The sequence below is a fragment of the Tachypleus tridentatus genome, chromosome 8 (genome assembly GCF_004210375.1).
Source record: "Tachypleus tridentatus isolate NWPU-2018 chromosome 8, ASM421037v1, whole genome shotgun sequence".
Lineage (NCBI taxonomy): Eukaryota > Metazoa > Arthropoda > Merostomata > Xiphosura > Limulidae > Tachypleus > Tachypleus tridentatus.
The window spans coordinates 155,647,229-155,672,856 of NC_134832.1; the positions used below are offsets into that span (position 1 = coordinate 155,647,229).

General features: G+C 32.6%; 1 pseudogene across 1 annotated transcript in view; it reads right to left on the bottom strand.

Moving 5' to 3' along the window:
* The window catches only part of LOC143223789 (STE20-like serine/threonine-protein kinase), a 94,061-nt pseudogene that overhangs the window by 54,772 nt on the left and 13,661 nt on the right, over window positions 1–25,628 (bottom strand). Inside the window, exons 3-9 of the transcript XR_013013074.1 lie at window positions 19,818–19,982; window positions 18,647–18,845; window positions 15,790–15,863; window positions 8,330–8,524; window positions 6,493–6,574; window positions 4,739–4,849; window positions 1,253–1,376 (exon numbers count right to left, since the gene is read on the bottom strand). The product of XR_013013074.1 is annotated as an STE20-like serine/threonine-protein kinase (transcript). The remainder of the gene's footprint in view (window positions 1–1,252; window positions 1,377–4,738; window positions 4,850–6,492; window positions 6,575–8,329; window positions 8,525–15,789; window positions 15,864–18,646; window positions 18,846–19,817; window positions 19,983–25,628) is intronic.

Below are 25,628 nucleotides of genomic sequence, written 5' to 3' on the forward strand. Positions count from 1 at the left end.
CCAGCGAGAATCTCCAACTCTGAGATGTTCTTCAAATCCCTCTCAACAATAACTCCTCATGATAAATTCAAAGTAGCAGGAGGTGTAAACTCAATAGGTATATCCCCAATTGCCTCTAAATGCAAGAGGAGTTCACTGTGTTAAGATATGGATGTTTCAACCAATATGTCACCAGAGTGAAGCTTCTTTAGTGACTTTGGAGAACCAGCAAGTCCCTCTAGTCCCTTTTGAATGAAAAAGGAAGACATTTGCCCTAAAGGTTTGTCTGAAAGTGAATGCAATATAAGAAAATGTACAACAGGTGGTACAGATGGTGAGGATTGCTGCTTAGAATCTTCAAGACATGGTTGTTTACCTATAGACTGTTTTTTCACTATTTTATTGGGATATTTAATTAGAGTATCCATAATAAAGAAAGGGAAATTTCGGTACCCACTGACCCCACCCACTATGGAGCCATACGAGGGGACACACTACAATATCAAACAAGGACCCTGCAGCAATGCCACGGTTTCATGAGCACTATACCCAAACACCAGTATCAGGTATAATGTCCACAACACCTGTTGAGAACATCCAATACTGGTACTTGGTTGACCCTAGCACGAGTGGACCAGCTGATTAACCAAAGGGGGGGCACCCCAAGGCTGCCCGTATACAGGAATTCAAAGCCAAAGTGGTGTGTTACGGTTCGACCCCTCAACCATCTTTTCTTTTCCTTCCCTTCATGGGTCACCACACACAGCAAACACATGGGTGGATGTTTAGATCCCAGAGGAGGTAAAGTGAAAGAACAGAACCTCCCCTGGGAGGTCCCCTCACCACATACAGGAATCCACACCAAGGGGGAGGGATAATGGAAAGTTAATATAACAAAAAAGGTACAAGAGCATTTCACATGGTTAAGGCATTGCACTACTTATTTACTTTTGTATAAATCTTATATTACTTTAAAAACCTTGGTTTGTAACACAAAGCTAAAACTGTTTTAAAAGGCTCACAGTTCTTTATTGTTGATGTAAATGTAATATATCTCTAATGATCAAAAGCATAGAAAAACTATTAGGCTTATCAGAGAACAAAAAGTGATATATTTAAATAGCCAGACAGGAGTTCAGATGCTTTTTGAGTTCTTGATCACATTACTGCAGTCTTTCACTTTTAAATGTTGGTGTATACAGTTTGTTACATTTTTGAAAAACCTTTTTTTCAATTCATATTTACACAATGTTTAAACCTGAAACCAACTCACTTGTCTGTAAAAATGTTGTCTCTCTCGATTCCTCCTCACTCTCTGCAACTGTAGGTATTAATTCACTGGCTTCACTCTCTACACTAATCTGAGATTCTCTAAATAGACTAGCCCTTGAAGATACCTAATAAATTTAAAAAGTACTAAAAATTTAAAGCTTGATATATATAGTTACTTCCAATGTATATATACAAGAAAGTTTTACAAAATAACTCCTCATGCTTCACCCAAAACTATGAACAATTCATAAATTCATATACAAATCAACCGTACATGCAACCAAGTTTTAAAGCTGTGATAAGTGAAAAAAGTGCATGCAGAGAAGCAAAAAAAACTGTTAGAAAGGAGCAAAAAATAATCCAAAATATTTACATATCACACTTTGTTTTCTAGAACGTGCAGGTTACACTCCTCTCCATCCTCTTAATATTCATAAATAAAAATTCAGTATCATAAATCACAAGATCAGAAATCTACACTTCTGTAATTTAATGAGAGCTTGTTTTTAATTGATATATATGTCATTAAAACTACTATCCAGAATGGCTGAATCTATTTCTTGACCACATCACAACACAGAGAAGAAAATGTCATGGAAAACCTAGTATACAAAAACTGATGCTAATAACATCATTGAAAATATAGCTTGCTAAGGATAAAACAAGTTTAGATGGGTTGTCTGGTTTTCAGCATTTATTCAATTAAAAATCATATTATTTAATACTTAATACTGTTAGAAGCACAGATGTCTACCTGCTATCTGAGAATTATCATTGTCGTTAGAAGCACAGATGTCTACCTGCTATCTGAGAATTATCATTGTCGTTAGAAGCACAGATGTCTATCTGCTATCTGAGAATTATCATTGTCGTTAGAAGCACAGATGTCTACCTGCTATCTGAGAATTATCATTGGTTCTGCTTTGAAAAATGTGTTTAAATAAAAACTTCAAATTTAGTTTAAATTGAAAATTCAACCACGTGATCTTATACATAAACAAGGAGTAACAAAATCTTACACATGAACAAGGAGTAACAAAATCTTACACATGAACAAGGAGTAACAAAATCTTATACATGAACAAGGAGTAACAAAATCTTACACATGAACAAGGAGTAACAAAATCTTACACATGAACAAAGAGTAACAAAATGAATGACAAGTGTTTACAACAAATACCTACACACAGTTTGTTTGTCTATTTATACAACATTCACAAAGAAAAGCAGCTCCTCATGCTACAGCACCCTTAAATCATTTGAGAGCGAAAAAAACAGAATTTCATTTCCCATATGATCTACATCTAGTACCATACACACCTGCAGGTACTTTCTGTTCTGGTGGCTTATTCTACCACTACACCCAGACTTAACAGGGGAGCCTTGCAGAAGTTTCTTATATGCCACCTTCTTCAGCCTAAGCTGACAAGTTCAGCATGAAACAGATTCAACATAGGTGAAGTGAAGTTAGTGGAGAGAAGTTATTGCAACTAGAAGTTAGTAACAACTGAAGAAAGAACTACACTTAGTTACTGTTAAACATGTATAGCTTAGGGCTAGTTAAGTTTAAAGGTACAAACAACAGAAAAGACAGGAAAGAAAGTTCCAGGAAGACTAAATGGTTAATTCAAAATATACGATGAACTATTAGAGTGAAATACATTAGTAAATATCAAACAAGTTAAAACATAACCAGTAAGACAATATGGAAAGCAAGATGAAATGTCTTCAAAACCAAATGTAACTCTACAATTTATTTGACAACTTGTACTGCTAAGTTTATATGTTAAAGTATTAGATCTCTCCCCTCTACCAATGAAATATAAAATATGTATTCATGCTCACACCATACTAACTTGATAATACATATTTTCATTTAATCAACAGTATTTCATTTCTCTACAACATATCAAACTTACATCTAAAATATTTATAAAATTACATTAAAATATCTTTGTACGTTAACATAATGTTACACTCAGTTACTTCAATGTTAAAATATTTAATTAAAATTATAAATTATTAATTAGCTAAGTATCACATGAATATATAGTTTGTCTTCTCTTTATCAATGGTTTTCAAATTCAATTGGATTGGAAATACCAGTTAATTACCACTGTTCGCATTTCAGAGCTTATTAAATGACTAAATTATGACCTACATATTCTTAATAAACCATGTATTTTGAAAATTGTGGATTAATGTTTATATACTATGCTGAGCCAAGAAGAACCAAGTACAAAATCAGAACCATGGAAAAATGTTCACTGGTCACTTAAAGTTAGCTCAATGAGAAATGTATAAAAAATGTAAGAATATGTAAAATGTTAAAATTTATAAAAACGTTTAGTTTACTTGTCAGTAACTGAAAATATTACAAAGTTCAATTTCATATTGAAGTAAAGATTCATGTTCTCAAAAATATGGTAGCAAGACTTGCTTCTAAATATTAAAAACTTTCTGACAACATGTAAATACAAATTTGGTTACTTAGGTAGGAATTTTGTTTTTGAATTCATTTGTTTTTAATTAAACAAAGTTATACAGCAAACTACTGTGCTATACCCATCACGAATATCAAAATCTGTTTTAGCATTAGAAGCCTTCAAAGTTACTGCCATGCTACTGAGGGGTGGTTTGTGGACAAAGATGATTTACATGCACATTTTGACAGTTCCACTTGTTTTGTATTTAAGTATTATCATTTTAATGCTATCAACCATTCAGTTTTAAATAATTCAAAATTTAATTTAACCATTATCTGCAAGCAGAATTTGTGAAAACATGAACACTTGTTTTTTTTCAATGTTATATTATATTGTAACTTTGTTAAATGAAATACAATATTAAAACAATAGACAGTTGCATCTGTTCTCTCACTTTATTTTACTATAAGACACTGTGTGATTTACAAATTCTAAAAATGACAGAAGTAGTCATCCAGTGTATGGGTATTACAATAACTTAAATACAGTAGCTATTTAAAAAACCAATCATGCTTTAACACAGCTGACGAAGAAGAAATGGTTTGTCAGTTTTATAATCCAAAAGAGTCAAACATCCAACTACTTAAAACATCCAGTATTGTTTTATGCTTATCTTACTTGATACTCTGTTTCCCACTCAGTCAGTAAGGATTAAGTGCTAAATATGAATATAAATTACACAAAGGACAATATACTAGTAAAACAAAATGGCACAAGGCATATTTTTCTCTTTTGAAATCTAATAGCAATTTGTGTAAAACTATATAATCCTCCCAAAGAACAATAAGTACAATTTCAAAGCAGTTTTACAATAAAAATTTACATTCCCAAGCAAACTCGCAGTTTCACTTAATTACTCTTTAGAAAACCAAATGATAACCTATGAAACAAATAAGATTAAGTACAGTGAGGCTTGTTAAAAATAACTTAAAAGCCATGTAAAACACACAAGAAATACATACATATAGTAATTTTAGATATATTTCACTTAACAGACTCACATCATTTATATCATCTGACTCTTCTGTGACTTCTTCAAACACCTCAGCCTTGTATTCACTGATGAGTTCAATCAGAGGTTTTTTGTCAAGAGCAGTAGCAATAAACGAATGCTGTGAAGAAAACAGGAGAGAAGTAACCATCTTTATACAGACACAAGATATTCTGAAATATTTCCTTTCCTACAAGATATTCTCAGGTAACAACTCTGAGGACTGAACAGTTTTGGAATTTTATTTCAGATTTAACTTTACATGATAAAAACCCAGTTCCCAAAGTGTTCAGCTATTACTAATTGTACATTGTTTACTCAAAAAAACTGATTTGATAACAAAAACAGAACAATTATAGCAGCAGTTAAATATTACAGTACTTAGGGCAGAGATGCCAACTATTTCAAATAACTGAGCATAATGATTGTAGACAGAACCCTTTATCATTTGCAGCTACTAAGGCTGACCAATGTCTCTAAGCTGTTTATTATTATATTATTATTATTAAAACTATTATTTATTACTGCTATAGATTGCTCATTTATGACTGTGTTTTGTGTATTTAATAAATAAATTTAAAAAAATTATTTTGAAATTATTTTTCATATTCTGAATTCTTATTCATAACTGTCATTATCTGCATCATTTTTGTCTTCGTCTCAGTCTTTTGTTGGTGAGATGCCGATTTTGTATGTCTGGAACAATCATTTATCCTGCCATGCGCCACAGAAAAAATCGATGTGACAAACTGTACAAAACGCATGACTGTCACCGACGTTTGATGCAATGACCGGATATTTTGCACTATACTCTTTCCTAAATTTTTTATTCACAGTTTTAGTCCTTTTAGATTTGCCAGAAACAAGACAATCTGCTGAACAAGGCCTCTTTTTTCCATCTTGTGAACGATCTCATTGGTGTTTCTATGCTGCTTAGAAAACAAGAAATACTCATCTATGCGAGCGCTGATTGGCTGACAAGCACTGATGACGTAACTATGGATTCCTCCACGTACCCAGTATGGAGAAGCACCACACTCAAAACTATTGGTAGATAGATGTCAGAGATACAAATAATTTTTATTATTTCAAACACAAACATGATTATCACAAGTAATCATTTGGGCTATGTCTTTTATTTGTCATCAAAGCTTATTTGTATCTCACTAGAAATTTTCTTTTCACCCCTTTCAAGCCCTAGGGGAACAATTTATCACTTTATTGTATAGGGCTATGTAACATATAATCATTTGGGAGTTGCAACAAGTCGTAATATTTGTCTGTATGAGCATATAGTCGTAATGTATGCACCAAAATCGTAATGATTATGCTCAAATTGTAATGGTTGGCATCTCTGCTTAAAGCACAAACTAATCATGAAACATTCTGTATTCACACAATAGTAAAAACTTTCACTTCATTATTAGCTTTTAAACCACCCAAAATTACTGAAGAATCAGCTATCAACAGCTTTGTTTACCCAATACTTAGTTAAGGTAGACTCACCCAGTTACAATAACTTATTTAATACAACTATCCAATAGTCAGTAACATTTGTCTTTAAGGTACCTTCTCGAAAACTACATTTGGATTGTAAAATGAAGTACAACAGAAATAGATATTTTTATGCATTCAACACTAGAGTCAAAGATACAAGAGCAAAGAGGTAAAGGCAAATGATAAACTCTCATACATAAAAACTACACTTGGTACGGTATAAATCAAATTTTGTTTGTGACAGATATTATATAAATGTTTACTTACCTTAAGTAGGTCTTCAGCATTTGGTCTCTGTTGAGGATCTTTAACTAAGCATATTGCCAAGAAATCACTGAATTCCTTAGACCTGTTCATTAAACAACAAATTTATAAAATTGAAAATAAAACCCAAGCTCCTACTTTCCAAGATTTACATATATTTTCACAACTGTAAAATCTTCTCACAAAAACACACCAAGATAAAATAGAATAACATTGCAGAACTTATAAAATATGAAGTGACAATAATTACAAAGTGATAGCTACGAGTGGTCAAGACAACAAATCCTTAGTTTCTCCAACACTTTTACACACATAATGTGTGTACAGGAAAAACAACACATTCCACTATTTCTTGTCACATTCAATTGTATATCAGTAAGACTTAGCATGCCCTTTGACTTTCTCACAGTACAAACTTTTACACAAGATCGGTTTCAATGTGCAATAAAGCTTTACGCTTAAAACTTCAATACAGCTTTTATAATTAACATCTCAAATATGTTTTAAAAAAAAGCAAAAGCAAAAATATAATTTATAAAAATATATTCACACACAAACACAGTTGCTTTTGTACTCAACCTAAAATTTACCTTTTAATCTATGTCCACAATTCAGAAGATTATACAAACTTTATACCTTACAAAATTGTACTATAACAGTTGCTTTGCATAAATAGTTGACACACCTACCTAAACGTTAAAAGTTCTATACCTTTATGATAAAACAACAGGTGGTGACAATATGTTCCTGAATGCAGTTCTAATAATGTTTTACTATTATTAAAAATTAATCAATCTTCATTATCATATAATTATCTTTTAAAGGGAAAGAGAAACATTAATGCATAGAAACAAGATGAAGTTTTCTCACAGTCTCATCATACACTGCTTACAGAATAGAAGTTCCTCTCAGCAACTATAAACTTATCTATTCTAGTTTTGGAATACAAGTTCCAATTAATACTAAAAATCAAAAATAATTAATGAAAGCTGGTATAACTCAAATTTTATAATAAAAAATATATTACCTTTTCAGTCACACAACAAAGACATTATGGTACAAAGTAAATAAAACAGTAAATTCAAAAACAAACAAATGACAACATGAATACTGAAAGAAACTTTTGTACAACCTTTAAACATCAATAACAGAGGATTCTGTGTCTTCAGTTATTTTAAACATCAATAACAGAGGATTCTGTGTCTTCAGTTATTTTAAACATCAATAACAGAGGATTCTGTGTCTTCAGTTATTTTAAACATCAATAACAGAGGATTCTGTGTCTTCAGTTATTTTAAACATCAATAACAGAGGATTCTGTGTCTTCAGTTATTTTAACCATTAATAACAGAGGATTCTGTATCTTCAGTTATTTCCTACATGTATTATTTGTAATTTTATGCCTTGATTTAAAAAGTGTTTCAAAAACATATCCAACACACAATTTGACTGGTAACAGTACTTTTAGTTGGATAACACTTTATGTAACAGATGGGCTAAATAGCCAAGTCAAAGACACCTATCATACAACTGTAGCCACCCCTAACACAGAACTATTGACTGCACTGACCATCGTAGTCGTTACTCCTCCTAAGCTTTAATATCAGTTATAATACTCTTCAAGCTAATGTATGGAATGAGATAAATGACCCAAACCTTGGATCTACTGATCTAAAGTCCAACAGTAAGCCTTTTACTGATGAATGACAAATAAATTTCAGAATTTTATACATTTAAAAGGAAAACAAAATACACACATATCACAAAGACTGCTAAACACACTGTGAATACCAATTAACCATTTTTTCATTCAATATTTTGCCAACAAAATAGTTCTTACCATAGAGATGGCCTGTCCAGTTTAGGTGGATCAGACTTCTGAATTTTCAGCAACACACGCATAGGGGTAGCGTCGTGATTTGGAGGTTCCATCTGGGCCATTTCTATCAGAGTAATTCCCAAGCTCCAAATGTCTGCTTTATAGTCATATGGGTTGTCTCTCAGTGTTTCACAAAGTACTACTTCTGGTGCCATCCTGCAGAATGAATAGGTTTCAATGTTAAACTTTCAACCACAGAATTTTGAAATTGTTAAAGTTATTTCACATTATTTAATTATTATTTTAACTACCCTCAAATTCATCACAGAAACAGTTGATTTGTAAAATTTAAAAAACATCTGACAAGATCTGTCAGAGAGCTTTTCCTAGGCTGTGTCAGTGTTCCTGATGAGGCTTTGCTACTTTAGTTACACTAATGAAAACGTTATATTCTAATACATGGCTGTTTTCTTTGAAGTTTTTAAATCTCAAGTTCATCACTCAAATCAATATTTTTAAAATTCTAATGAATACTGAAAAATAAATTAACGAGGAACTAAATCCAATTCACTTTCTTTAAAATTTGATAAACTGTACCACCATTTTATCATTTTGCATAATAAAGACATAAATTAAATTACATTTTCATATGTATACATCCTGTGAAATCTTCCATTTCCCTAGAATTACATTTGATGCACATTCCAGGGTGTCACAGTTGTTTGGTAACAATGTTCTTAATGAGCCATGCAACAAAATAACAAAAGATATCATAAATATGAAAACTAATTGCACTAAATAATTTTTACTTCCTTATGTACTACACATAGATGATGGGTAAAATCACCCAATTTGTTAAGCTAATTCAACTTTACAATAAGTACCACACTATTCAATTTGATGAGGTACATAGACCCCAACAGAAGCAAACACTACAAAAAAACAAGCTGAGAATTTAAGGATTGTTGATGTACCACAAAAAAGGTCAACAAATCGTACACAATCTGACAATGTTTCACATATGTGACCATGACCTTAATCTTTAGACACTTGTTTTCTATTATATAACATTTTAAAACCAAGTTCTGCACATAACTTTATTATCTGTCCAATATTTTCTATAAATTTATTCAACATGTGTGTAGGATAGTTAACCCTAAAGGTCTAAAACAGATAATGTATCATACAAGAAATTTTACAAGAAACTGCTTAGAAGCAAAAAAAAATTATTGGATTTATAACGTATATATCAGTTAGTGAAACCTTTATTAGTATCTACCATTAAGTTATGTAGCCACTAATACTGAATGAATAAGGAATATTGAAAGAATTTCAGAGTCCAGAACTTTTAAGGAGTGCACATTAACATGCAACAGTTACAAGTTTTCTGAGCATTGTATCTACCATAAGTTTGATCACTTTTAAAGAACAGTACCCATTTCCATGACCAAGTTTGAGTAAAAGAAAATGACAAAGTTCTATTTAAGCTGGAGATTTAATAAGTTACTGTTAAATGTGTTTTTATGTTGTCTTCTACCATACACAGATTTTCTGGCAACCTAAGAAAGCAACTGCTCACCAAGTCACTTTACACTGAGAAACTATGAAAAAAAAACCAAAAAAACAGTTAACTCTAACAACACATGCTAAGTCCAAGGGACTGACCATGTAACCATTTGTACTTGTATATAGTTTTAATACCATAACTATAATGGCTTCAAATTGTAACAACTGTTTATCCTAAATAGCTTTAAACTTAAAATAGTATAGATTATTTATATACCAAATGTCTATTTGTACAATTAAGTTTTAATCAATAATGTTACAAACTTAGAGATAATATTAAATTTTCTTGTTGTATCTTAATGCTAACCATAACATCAAAATATTATAATTTTAAATAAATTAATGTACTCTAAGATAAGTGTGCTGACATTACTGGTAGATATGTAAGATATTCAATTAAGATAACATGTCAGTTTTCGTGTTAAATAAAAAAATTAAAACAGCATTTTTGCTGTTTCTTGTCTTTTATATCAGTTGGGTCACTGTTTCATGCTTTGTGAACTCTTACTGAGCATGCATTTCAACCTCTTAAAAAGTATTACTCATGTAAAAGTCGACTCCTCAATTACGGACCAAAGAAATTCGTCACAAAGTTTGACTATTACAGGAGTATATAGATTAACTACTAAATACCATTTTATACCACAGGGGTACACAAACAAGCATTACTATTTTATATCACTGGCATAACATATTTTACAGTTTCTTCAAAATCTGGAAGGAGAGAGAGAGAAAAAATTATTATATGGTGGATCTATCTTAACTGTGGCCACCAGTGTAAATTAAGTTGGATCTATGTTAATTGGGGCCCATCAGTGTAAATTAAGTTGGACCTATGTTAATTGGGGCCCATCAGTGTAAATTAAGTTGGATCTATGTTAATTGGGGCCCATCAGTGTAAATTAAGTTCAATCTAAGTTGGTTTGTTGGTTTGGTGTTTTATGGCACAAAGCAACTAGGCTATCCACACCAAACTTCTTGTAAAAAGTTAAAAAAGTAAAATTATTAAAATTCATAAAAGTAAATTAAGGTAAAATAAGAAAAAAATTAATTTTGGAATTAAAAACATAAATAACATATCCCCTGTAGAGGGGATTCTGCATGCCACCACCGAACCACAACAAACCATGGCAGAGCTCCATAGTCACCTGATTTCAAACCATCTATATAAATAGAAATGGAAGGATGGTTCAAAAGATGTTCAGCAAATAACAGACAGTATTTCCAATTGGGAGTGTTCTTTTCTTAGATGACTTAATGATCGGTCACATTTGAGGACTGTAATAAGCCATGGTGAGATGGGCTGACCATTGGATACAGCAATGTTATCCAAGGACAGACCCAATTCATCCAACTGCACCTGGATACGAAGGCCAAAAAAATCAATGGCAGATTCTCTGTTCTGAAAACGTATGGTCCACCAAGGAAGGAAAACACAACCCCAGGAATGAAGTTTCAAGGCATACAGTAAAGACAGTTGCAAACAGCAGAGGTGCAAAGAAGATTCATGAGACTATGAATAAGCTTTGAACTGGGAAAGTGTGAAAGACCCCAGGGCAGAGCCGAAGTCGTTGATGATGAAAGGAGTCCAGCATCTTTAAGGCCAACATACTGGCAGAGCCACAGACCAGTGATCCATAGTCACCTGTCAATCAAATAATAGCACAATATATCTTTAACATAGAACATCGATCAGCTCCCCAAATAGTAAAAAAGAGGACACTGAGGATGTTCAGTGCTCTTGTAATTTGACCCATAGCTGCTTGATGTGTGGAAAAAGGACAGTTTATAGTCAAAGATAAGCCTCAAGAACTTTGTCTCTGGTACCACAGGCAGCATAACTTCACCAATACAGAATTCATGATCAGGGTGAATAACCCACTGGTGGCAAAAGTGCATGCAAAAAATTGAGTAAGAGAGAAGTTAAAGCCATTTGCTGTGGTCCACTTCAGTAAACAATTGAGGGAAGTCTGTATCTGCTGCTCAATATACCTCATGTTCAACGACTGATATGAGATGTGAAAGTCATTGACATAGAGCCCATTGTTCAGTGATGGCATTAATCTTTATACTGAAAAGTGTTATACTCAAAACACAACCCTTAGGAACTCCAAATTCCTGTAGAAAAGAACAGGAAAATTATCGAACCCATACGAACTTTGAATTGCCTGTCCATTAAAAATTATTAATGAAAATGGGCAAATGACAATGTAACCCACATAAATGTAGATCTCGCAAAATACCATACCTCCATGTTGCATCATAAGCCTTTGCAATGTCAAAGAATATTGATACAAGATGTTGTCATTAAATATTTCATTATATGGAAAGAAAATTATTTTGCTGTAAGGTCTATATACCTGGAGAAAACAAGTTAAAAAAATCAGTTCATTTCTTATATACTTTTGTGTTATGTCATAATAAAAGAAACTATAAAGTAAGAACTAATTTGTTTTATCTGAAGATGAACACTTAAAAAAGTACATATTCCTGCAGTGTATTCACCCTTTATTCCCTGGTATCCTTTACTAACCATGACAGAAAGTTTTAGTCTTACAATTCAAACTTTTATGAAACTACTACTTGTTTATGTTATACCAGTTACTATAACATAAAATCTTAACTAATAATCCATATTTTAAGTGTAAGTTTGAAGCTCCTAATCCTCGAAGAAAATATATTTTTAAATCTTGAATTTCCCCCACATTTTTGTCTTCTCTATTTTTTCCAACACCTTTGATAGAGTAAGAAATTAAATGTCAATCACTCAATGCTCAGACAAACAAATTCTATAGCCTTCAATTCTGTTCAGTTGCAGAGCTATCAACAGAAAATCAGACCTCTCCTGCAACACTCACCTGTAACATCCTCTCTTTCAGGATTTGTTAATTGTTTTGCCTTACATTTATTTCAATATTACATTTAACCAATAGAAAGTCAATATTTTCATCTATCACATGATGTATTACATTACATCGCTTTTGAACAAATAATGGTCAATTCCCCTCGAAGTACAAGCAACATTCTAGTTAGAAACTTAACAACTAGCTTTGATAAAATTATAATGGCTCTTGTCACATGGTTAGAAAACCAGGAAAACTGTGAGACTATAAAGAAATTGTCTACTTTCTTCATGTGATTAGTCTATTCTTTGGTGCATTGTTCAATTAAATAAAAATTACTAATTGCATTGCAACTATTAGTATAAAAATTAGGCTTACCTAACCTCGACAATAAATGGGAAGAAAACAGTTTAAGTATGTATTTTATTTATCATAGTAAACAAAACGAAAATGTAAAATTACAGTTCTTTGTAGATTAGATTAAGAAAAACAAATACTAAAAATGTTTCATGAGGCACAAGGTACACAAGTGAGAATCATGTGGGTAACAATAGCATGAACTGCATGTGTCTTAAGTGGTTTAAAATTTATAATGGCATTGATAAAAGTTAAGCACGGTTTAAAGTGCAATGAAAAAGGAAATAGAACAATAAAATATAAGTAGATGTACAGATGTTATGAGCGTAAAGCTACATAAGATAAACAAACATAGTTTCAGATTAGAATTTAAACCACTTTATAAAGGAAAAGTAATTTTTTTTCCATTTTAGTGGTTATGTACAAATTGACTAATTCTGATTTGTATTATAAATAATAATATAATAATAATAAATTTATTAAGCAATAAATTAGACACAAAAAATCAAATATCAATATAAAACCATCAACAAAGAGTTAACTCGTCCTGTGATGGTTAAACACATAATAAAGTAAAATCAAAACTTACAAAATCAATATAAAGTTCCCAGAATATTATCATCAGTATTTAAGATCCATTGTTTTAAGTATTTCTTTTGATTAACACGATTAATAGAAGATCTTATACTATAAGGAATAAAATTATGAATACGAGGTGCCAAATAAAGATATTGATGAAGTGTAACTGTTTTACGTGGTGTGGGTACATTAATTGGAAAAAAAGATTGAAGTCGTGTAAAATATGAAGTGACTTTAAAAGGCCTATTAAAAGAAACATGCAATGTAGATAAAGCTAAAAAATATAAATAAAGTTTATCATATGAAAGAGGGGAGTTAAATTTACTGAAATCGGTATCAAGCCTATGAGTAAAAATAAGAGAGAAAACACTTTTGCAACTTGTGAATAGGAATTAAAAGTCTTATATGTGCCACCCCAAATTGAAATACAATATTGTAAGAAAGATTGAAAGAGAGCATAATATACACTTAACAAAATATGATAAGGAGCACAATGACTAAGTTCAAAATTAGCATAGAACTATATTTTAATTTATTAACTAAAGAATTAATATGAAATTGCCAATTTAATTTTCGATCTAAAATAATTCCTAAATATTTAACAGAGGAAACTTGAGTCAATTTGGGACACTTACAATTAGGGTAAGTATAACAATCACTAGAATGATAAAAATAGAAGGAAAAGCTGGAATGACACCATAAAGGTTAAACTGAAGAAGAAAAGATTTAGATATATTTAAGGATAAGTCATTACAGAAAAGCCAATTTTAATTTTATTAAGATCACTAGAAATAATGGCTTCATTAATTAGGTTTGGCTTACTATAAACAACAGCAATATCATCGGCATAGGCTTGGATATCTCCAAAAAACTGTTGGTAAAGAATATCATTTATATAAATGAGAAATAATAAAGGGCCCAGAACAGAACCTTGTGGTACTCCAACATTAATTGTAAGCCAATCACTATAATTATTATGGATACAAACCGATTGCTTTCTATTGTGAAAGTAAGAAAAAACCAATCAAAACAATGCCTCTAAAACCATAATAAGATAATTTATTTAACAATATTTTATGATTAACAGAATCAAAAGCTTTGGCTAAGTCAAGAAAACAGCAATTGGATGAAGATCAGAATCCAAAGCTTCTGTAATACTTCCCACAAGTTTAGCAACAGCAACCTCCGTTCCAAGCCCAGGCCGAAAGCCAAATTGAGAAGGAGACAAAACTGAATGTCTATCAAGAAATGATAAAATTCTAATCTTCATAGATTTTTCAAATAGTTTAGAGAAATGTATTAATAAGGAAATAGGTCTATAATTCGTAAAATCAGAAATATTACCAGATTTATAAATAGGAATGACCAATGATAACTTTAAAGCATTAGGAAACTTCCCTTGAGTAAAAGATAAATTAATTAAAAAAGTCAAAATTGGTGCAAAAGATTAGCATTAGCTTTCAAAATCTTAACCGAAACACCATCTACACCATTAGAAGCTGAATTTGATAAGGAGAAAATATTATTCATAGTTTCAGATACAGTAACAGGATATAGATAACAAGAAGAAGAAGGAGCAGGAGGCATGCCCTAATTAAGTATTAAGGTAAAAAATTATGTGAAAAAAGAAAATATTTGAAATATACTTGGAAGGTTTAGGGATTAAACAAAAGAATTTTGAGATTTGTGAAATGAACAGAAGTTTTATTAATTTTAACATGAAAATTACTTTCCACACAGATTATTCAAAACATATACTTAATATTAATGAACAAATCTTTTTTAGTTTATTAAAAAAGTCCACTAAAAATATTACTTTTTGTGTGTGAAGGCCTTACAATATTAACTAAAAAAATCCCAAATTTTGTGAAGATATACACACTACATTGAGAGTTAGAAGTACTAAATCTATTAAGTTTCAAATGAATAAAAAGAGGTCACATGGTCAAACGTGTCAGCTGATCCTGTGTTGAGGGAGTTGATTGTTGGTCAAATGAAACAAGAAGGCATTTCAAACCATTCAGAAACCAACTGTTAAACTTGTCTCATGAAAGTACAACTAATGATGTTTTTATAAACTCAATATAACAGTACAATTTTCATACATAACATTGTAGTAAAGTTTGTTGAACTTACCAGTATGGTGTCCCAATAAAAGAGTCTCTCTTCTGTAAAGTAGACTTGTTTTTTAGCAGAAACACCAAAATCAGCTGTAAGTAAAACATTATTACAAAAGGAACTGTTATAATACTATGATCAACATGAAAAAAAAACTGCATTTTAATAGAATTTTAACAAGTAAAATGTAAAATATTCTCCATTAAATATTTAATCAGTGAATTAACGTAGTTGAAAATGTATTAAACACAAGACAACCATTTACTGTAACAAAAGAAAATACCAGAAATTGATATAAATAATAAATAATGCCACATCAGCTGGACACTATTTGTTAATAACATTTTGTGTTTTGAATACATAGTTTCATGAAAAAAACAAAAAAAAATGCTTCTAGCATTGTATGTAGGTTGTACACAGTTAGTGGTTTCATAAAGTGAACTTTTAAGCCATATTAAATCTTCAACGTACAAAAGTATCAGTAGTGAATTATTATTAGAACCTAACCAATACTTATATATTCTAAAAACAACACAAACACATTAATAATTTTGTCTTCTCTATGAAGTTTGACATGAATCAGATATTTTAGCAGACTCAAAACTTCATTATGTACTGCACTGTACATTATAAGAGTAGCTGAGAAATTAACTTGTATTGTGTTTTGGGATTAAAATGTCTTTAGATCTGTTTTCAGCTAATATACTTTGTCACATACTATATAAAGATTATCCATACAAATTTTATATGGAGTTAAAATGTTATGGGGTATTTTAGTTTGCTTGCTTACCACAAATCTTAGTATCACACTCTTAACACAGGAGTAACAATTAATGGCTATGCTACTTCTCATTTTACAACAGCTTAAAAATGCTGTGTTTATAAAACATCAAGTTTAACTTAAATTCAAGATATTCAGTTATAATTTTTGTTCTTCTGCAACAACTTAGAACAAGGTTTTTGTGTAAATAACCTAACAACAAACCACTGAATATCTCTGATACCTGTAAAACAGTTGTGTTAACCCTTTCGGGACAGGTCACAGGTCATGCCATCATCTTGTTTGTTGTCTTGCATACAAAATTTCATTGAACTATTATTTTATGAATTTATATTAATAAATCTGGAATCAAATTGTAGATTATAAGTCAAACTTTAATATTATATATGAGTTAGTTTCTTAATTTAAAAATAAATATGAAAAGAACATGCCTAAATATAGATTTATGAGTCATATGGCATTTTGAATGCAGCACTGTTTAAAATTAGATGTTTGCAATGCCAAAATACTTAAGTTTATAGTTTCATACAGATTAGAAACTAAAATTACCAATATTAACAAGCTAGCATATAAATTAAGAACTTTGTATCTTTTTTACTTTGCTAAAACATGACTTTTGCACCAAATCAAAGTGGCCACATTCACCTCTTTCCATTTTTGGAAATAATCCCTCATGTATACTTACTTCAATATACAACACGAATAACCAATCAACAGCTTGGAATGTCCCCTTAGTAGTTTTTTTGAGCCATTTTAATCTGTGAAAATGCTATCACATTCTTTCTAACCAATATTTCAAGGAAGTATGTTGTGTCTTTAGTCTGCTCAAAATTACAAAGTTACTAAGCTTGATAAATTATAGTGTAATTCTATAGCATCAGTGTAGTTATTTTTAAAATTTTTGGTTACTCAACTGTATATACAAAAGCCAAAAAAACAATAAATGTGTGCTATCTTACACGTGAAATTTTAAAAGGCCGAGCAACCTATATACAGCAGCAACCAAGTTGAAAGGTCACAGCTAGGAGATAAAGTAGTAAAGCAAACAATTATTGTTTTAAACTTTAAGAAAAATAAGTTCAATAATTTACTTCTCAAAAGTAATAACTTATAAACATGTATAATAATTTAAATGTGACTGTATGCTACACAAATACTAGTCCACAGAAACACAGTCAAGACAGAGAAGTCTAAAGGTCAGTTTTATATTATTGGATACGTAAAGAGTGCACATGCACTGCAAGTTATTTAATGTTAGCTAGGGATGACTGGAAGGTCAATATAATAAAATATATATATGTAGCATTACAAGACTCAAGCTAGTGAAAACTAAACATTTGTATTTTTATGTTATATGTTGTTATTCTAGCATGAAGAAAGCATAATTTATATTTATTTCCTAATTTGAACGTGAGTGCATTCGCACTATATCATTGCCAGGCAGAACTGGATGATAGAAATAAATAAATTTCTATAAATGTAATGTTATGAGATTTAAGCTATTTAGACTAAACATTTATGTTTTCATGTTACATGTAATAATTCTAGAAGGAAAAACCATAATTTATATTTATTTCCTAATTTGATATGATGGTTATGAGGTTAGTTAAGTGACAGACTGCATGTACTATAGTATAGAATATAATGTCTTACGGAAAACAAATGTTTCAAATGTATTTAGGGGGTTTTAGAGACTACACAAATAATATTTGACATTTCTGGAACAACGATTAGTTTTTAATCATAACATGAAATCACCTTGCACTCAGACTAGTAATGAAAAAGACTATGTCCTCAAAAAAATCTTTAGAAAAATATTTAATCTTATTTTTTGTGTACAAAAAACTTTTAATCTTTAGTAAATATTCACCAAATTTTGTGAAGATACACTTACTGTACGAAATGTTATGGTCAAATACTAAACATGTGTAAACGTGTAGACAAATTCATGTATATTATACTGAGCCTGTATCAAAAGGGTTAAATCAGTATTAAATAGCCAAGTCCAAAAAGATAATCTAAATAGCCATGCTTTCAACAGTTTCTGGAATTCTTTGTACAGCAATAACAGTAATATTACTGGTTTTAACAAACCTAATTTCACTCCACCATCAAGAGTCAATAATACATTTCCAGCTTTTAGATCTCTGTGGATTACTTTGTTATTGTGTAAAAAATCCAACCCTTTGCACATCTCCCGACACACATACTGAATCTGTGGTTCTGTCAAAGGTTTCTCCAAGTCCATCATGATGGTGTCGACAGCTCCTCCTTCACAAAACTCTATTAGCATCTAGAAAATAAACCAAATCACATGTGATGCCCAGAATTAATAAAGAATCTGTGTATTCAAAAAAACAATTTCACAATTGAGAAACAGATAACCTTTACCCTTAATCCAAAATGTTTCACTCTGTTTCTAACTGGTCATGATTAAGGAACAAAAAATCTTCAGTTTTTACAAAAAGGATTTTAAAAAAGTTCTTTGCTGGAATGATAAACACCTTTCATTTCTACATACTGTTTTGTTATGACTCTAAAAAATGATGTTCCTAAACTATTCAAATCTCTATGGTTCCCCCAACACTCATGCCACAACATCTGCAGAAGGCCAGTTACACCATTACTTGATTGGAGTTACATTTTTGTACCAACAAGGAACAGATAAGATGTGTCCATCCAGACAGAACTAGATGTTTTGGTTTGAAAAATCACAGATTAAGATGACATTAACATAGCTCTAATTAAAGTGTCTCCAAAGAAAAATGTTAACCCAAAGATAACCTTTGAAGATTGAAACATCATTCTGTACTTTATTTTTATTAAAGTTTTAATACCCACATCAGTTGTATTGTGAATACAGTTTTACTTCAAAAGGGTTTCTTGTCATCATGGAGAAGTTTGATTAATACCATGAGCCCCATTTATAACAAACAGGCTTAATTTAGATACCCCTAGTACAAGTAGAGAGGTGGCTATACTTGGCACTGTCCAGTCCCAAAGAGATGACAGAAAATATCTGCAATGGAGTTTGATTAATGTTACCTGAACCAAAGTGAAAAAGTTATGGGAAAACTAACTGCTAGCAGCACAGAAGGAAAACAATGGCTGCCTTCACTTTGGGAAAGCATGGTTTTTGGGAAGGGTTAACAAAATATCACAAACAAGATAATTAAACCAACAGAAAGATATTACTGTAATTTATCTCAAAAACAGTATACAAAATATCTAACTCTTACTGAGAATAGTAAAAAGTGAACTTTACCCATAATTTTTCTTCATAAAAAAATGCTTCTTGCAGTGAGACAATGTTTGGGTGTTTACATTCAGTAAGGATATCAATTTCTACACTGAAATCTTCCAGATCATCTTCTCCTTTCAGCTCACAAATTTTTGCAGCAGTAAGTGCTCCATTCTCTTTATGTTTTGCCTATAGAGAAAAAGATTAAATTTGAATACACAACTTCACGTAGTTTTCGAAAGTGTTCTGTTCCATGAGTAAATGAAACCAAAATTATGAGTAACATTTTTGTTTCTTACTTTTGAAGATCTACGTCATGGTCTCTTGTAGTCTTTAGAATGAATAATTATTCTAGCAGTTCATGGTATGTGGCACACTTTACTGCTATCATGGCAATACAACCTTCAACATTGAGCATCCATTATGTGACATCATTTTAGTGTCTGACTGACTGACAGGCAACATGCTACTGTATAATGGTGGAAGTAGTTAAAAGAGATGACCCCTTTAAAATTATAAGTAACATTTACTTTGTTAATTGAATTATTCCATATAAAAGATGCAACCTTTACAAGTTATCACCCAGTCAAATACTAATGTCACATAAAATAAAAACTAACTGAATTCTTTTCTGAAAGGTAGCTCTTTTTTCTCAATAAGAGAATACTGTGGCACAAATGTTAGAATCCAACTCTTGCTGTGTTAACAGATAACGAGTAGTTGTATTGGATATGTAATTGTACAACAAGCTAGGTAGATCAACATTTTCTAATCCAATTCTAATGTTCTACACTATTTTTGCAAAACAGTTTGTTTTCTGTTTGAAAGTGATCTATTTCATAATATTAAATTTAGAAAAACTGCAATTGACATAATATGATGAAAGCATTTTGTGCAAAACTTTTGAATGGCCTGTCACAAACACTTATGAACCTATATTTCAGATTTTCTACCATGTATTCTCTGTCCTGAGTTTTGCTCTACCTCTATTTTCTTTACTCATTTTTTTCTGTATGAAAAGAAATTACAATGAACTCCCAACAAAAGATTCATGAGAGTCAAAATTAATGAAGATCAACAGTAAAGCCACTATGTGATGCAATGAAACTAATTATTTTCTCTTTGAATTTTATGAATTGTTTCAAGGTTGGCAGTAGCCTGGAGAATACTTTGGGCATGTCTGTGTCAACCTGCGAAGTGTGGTGAAGAGTTAGTTAGTTGGTTGTTTGGCATGTACTAGGGCAAAGCAATTAGGCTATCTGTGCTAAACAACCAGTAAAAACTATAAAATTAAATTTGTTATAAAATGTGAAAATAAATTAAGTTGAAACTAAACAATGCCCAAAATTCAGATAAAAGATTTTAAAAAAATTAAAAAAAAAACAATGGCTCTTAAAACTTTAGAGTACAATCAAGCTAGATAGGGTCACCACTGCCATTGTCATGATGGCACAATGGTAAAATGTAGGCTGTCATGATTCAGTTGGTTGGTGTTTTATGGCACAAAGTAGCTTGGCTATCTCTGCCAAGCATCCAGTAAAAAGTTAAAATTAAATTTACTAAAATTCACAAAAGAAAATTAAGGTAAAACAAAACAATGTTTTAAAAAAATACATATAGCATTAAAACCAATGTTCACATCAAGTCTACAGCAGTAATACAAGTTGTAAAGGACTGTAGCATAACTGTAATTATCATAACTCACCAGGATGACTAACAGGTAATTCAAACAGCAGCATTAGTCACCTGAAGTTGACCTTTCCAGTCCTGGTGTTGAGTTAATTGATGTTACAGCCATTTTCTAATTTAAAATCAAACTAGATGGACTTCAATTCTTAAAATGGAATCATGTTAAAAAAGGTATAATGTATAAATTAAAACACTTAAATAGCATTAAAAAAGATTTATGGCCTTTAAACAACTAAAAATGTTTCCAAGATAGATAGTGTCACCATCACCAATAACACTGTCTAATATCATGGATAAACCTTGGGACACACCAAGTTTAAAATGGTGCCATTATTGAGAGTCATAACAACAGCAAGGCAGTAAAATGTGGCTTATTGTGACTCGAGTGTTACACAGACAACACATTGGTGCATCAGCTCCAGATAAAAGAAAATGATGAGTTAAAAAACTGTGACCAATGAATAGTCTAGTTAGAACAACTTCCTCTTTCCAACCCTTACAGAAGCAAGACGGCCAAAGTCCAATAGAGGGATTTATTTGGAAAAGCTTGTTTTCATGTTGCTCACTCTAAGTCAACTGCAAAATGGCATGGAGCCAAGCCTTGAATACAGGACTGTAGTCCATGTATGGAACAGGCACAGCGGTAATAGTGCCAGAGCAGAGAGATTCAGCTGGAGTGTTGGCGAGCTTGTTCCCATGAATATCAATGTGGCCTGGTATCCAGAAACACTGGACAGAAGTAGATGTTAAAGAGAAATGGGCCAGTCGGTTTTGAATATTAGTGAGAACTAACGTGAAGCGATTCCAGGGCCAGTAGAGAAATGAGCAAGTCAGCATAAATAGTGCAATTTGAGTATTGCTTAGCTTCTATGTGATCCAGGGCAAGAGAAACAGCATACAGTTTAGCAGTGAACACAGAAGTTATAGAGAGGATTCTGCATGCAACCACCAAACCACAACAAACCATGGCAGAGCTCACACAGTTACCTGATTTCAAACCATCTGTATAAACAGAAATAGAAGAATGGTTCAAAGATGTTCAGCAAATAACAGACAGTATTTCCAATCAGGAGTTTTCTTTTCTTATATGACTTAAAGATCGATCACATTTGAGGACTGTAATAAGCCATGGTGAGATGGGCTGACCAGTGGATACAGCAATGTTATCCAAGGACAGATCCAATTCATCCAACTGTACCTGGGTATGAATGCCAAAAAAATCAATGGCAGATTGTCTGTTCTGAAAACGTATGGTCCACCAAGGAAGGAAAACGCAACCCCTGGAATGAAGTTTTGAAACATACAGTAAAGACAGTTGCAAATGGCAGAAGTGCAAAGAAGATTCATAAAACTATGAATAAGCTTGGAACTGGAGAAGTGTGAAAGACCCCAGGGCAGAGCCAAAGTCCTTGATGATGAATGGGGCCCAACATCTTTAAGGCCAACATGCTGGCAGAGTTACAGACCAGTGATCCATCGTTGGGTTTCAATCGAATAGTAACACGATATATCTTTAGCACAGAACATCAATCAGCTCCCAAAATTGTGGAAGAGAGGACATGGAGGATGTTCAGTGCTCTTGTACATTTGACCCATAGCTGCTTAATGTGTGGTATAAAGGTCAGTTTATAGTCAAAGATAAGCCCCAAGAACTTTGTCTCAGGGACCACAGGTAACACAAAACTTCACCAATACGAAGTTCAGGATGAGAGTAAAGACCCTGTTAGTGGCAAAAATGCACGTAAATGGTTTTAAAGTCAGAGAGAAGTTAAAGCCGTTTGCTGTGGTCCACTTTAGTAAACAATTGAGGGCAGTCTGCAGCTGTCACTCAATATACCTCATGTTCAACGACTGACATGAAATATGAAAGTCATCGACATACAGCCCGTTTGCATCAATGAGAGGGAGTTGTTCAGTGATGGCATTAATCTTTATACTGAAAAGCGTGACACTCAAAACACAGCCCTTAGGGACTTCAAGTTCCTGTAGAAAAGAAAGTGTCAAACTCACACTAACTTGAAATTGCCTGTCAATTAATAAAATAAGAAAAATGTGCAAATGACAATGTAACCCATATAAATGGAGGTCCCATAAAATACCATACCTCCATGTTGCATCATAAGCCTACTCAATGTCAAAGAATATTGGCACAAGATGTTGTCATCTGAGAAAGGCTTATCTGATTTACGTTTCAAGTTGAATCGGGTGGTCCATGGTGGAGCACAGTCATCAGAACCCATGCTGGATGGGAAAGAGGAGGTTGTTTGATTCAAGGAACCAAACAAGACAAGCATTAACCATCCTCTCTAAGGTCTAACAGAGACAGCTCATCAAAGCAACTGGAGAGTAGTTTGAAGGAATCTTGGGATCCTTCCCAGGCTTAGACAAAGATAGGACAATAGCTTGGCACCAGGCATCAGGAAAACATTTTCCTACCAGGTCCAGTTAAATACAATTAGAAGAATAACAAGAGAAACAGAAACAGAAGATAGATGGCGCAGCATCTCATAGTGTACATCATCAGGTCCAACCAATGTACTGTCAGATTAATGAATGGTTAGTTTGAGTTCTACCAGTATAAAGGGATGATTATAATTACAAAGACAATAAGCTCAAAAGGAAAGGGGTGATCACTCTGCCCGAGTCTTGATTGCCAAGAAGGTTGAGGAAGAAGCAGAAGTGCTAAATACCCAGCAAAAGCTTTCACCTAGATTATTGGCAATGTTCCAGGTATCAGCTACTTCCTGGCCATCAGAGAGCAAGATAGAAAAGGGGACAGAATTATTTTCCTCATTTTTGTTTTGAATCTTGTCCCATATGGCTTTGGAATTGGTGGTAGAAGATATGCCAGTTGTGAACTTAATCCAAGATTCCTTCTGGCTTTGACATCCTACCCATCAAGCATGGGCACGTGCCTGATGGAAAGAGATGTGGTGCAAGAGTGTGGGACACCTACGAAAAATATCTCAGGCCCATTTTTGAGCCTTTTGTGCCATGTGGCAGGCAGGATTCCATTATGGATGAAAATATTGTGGAAAACATGTGAAGGTTTCAAAAATACATTGAGCAGCTGCTTGTATAATAAAGTCAGTTACTGCTGCCACACAGTCGTCTATTGATGGCTCACAGATGATGGCAGGATAAAGTTCTGCATAAGCAGTGAAAGAGGACCAGTTTGCTTGATCCAGTTTTCACCAGGGCATGCGGATAAGGTAGCATCAAAAACGATCAATCTCTCTCAAAATTATAGGAAAATGATCACTGTATCATGGACTATTGTCAACCCTCCATGAAAAATGGGAGAATAGTGAGAGATCAATAGCAGCAAAGAATAGATGAATAAAAATAAGTGTAAGAACCACTACTGAAAAGAAAAAGGTTGTGATTAGAGAGCATACACTCTACAGATCAACCCCCTCCTATCAATATCAGCAGTTCCCCAGAGGGGATGATGTCCATTAAAGTTCCCCAGAGGGGATGATGTCCATTAAAGTCCCCCAGGATTAAAAAGGGAGACAGCAACTGTTCAATGAGAGCATCAAGGTCTGATTGATCACATGTCTCTCCAAGCAACAGGTAGACAAAACAAACAGTGATGGTATGACCCAAAAAAACATGGATGACTACTGCCTCCAAGGGTATGGTAAAGTGGGAAAGACAGGGTGGGCACATGCTGATCAACCAACAATGCCACTCATCCATCACACAGCCTGTCATTTCCGTACAAAGAAAACTGATGAAAGGTGAATGTATTAGCAGGTTTCAGAAATGTTTGCTGTAAGGAAAGACATACAGGATAATAGGAAGCAATCAGCATTTTGATGTTACCCAGATTAGAACGTAAACCTCGACAGTTCCATTGTATCAAGGTGACCAATTTTATTTATGTGTAGGCAAATTGGGTGGAGAACCCTTCTCTTTATGACCATGTCTTTTTCCTTTCTGTCCTTATTCGAGGGAGGTCTACTGACATCCATGGATCCTGCCCTGGGTCAATTTGGCAGGTCTTTGTTGTTCAAAGAGAATTCCAATGATTGAGAATGTGAATGAATGTTTGTGTTGCATCTTGAAGTGGAAGAAGATGTACCTGAGAAAATGCCTGTACCCAGAACCAAAGAAAGTGGATCATAGGATTTGCTGGAATGT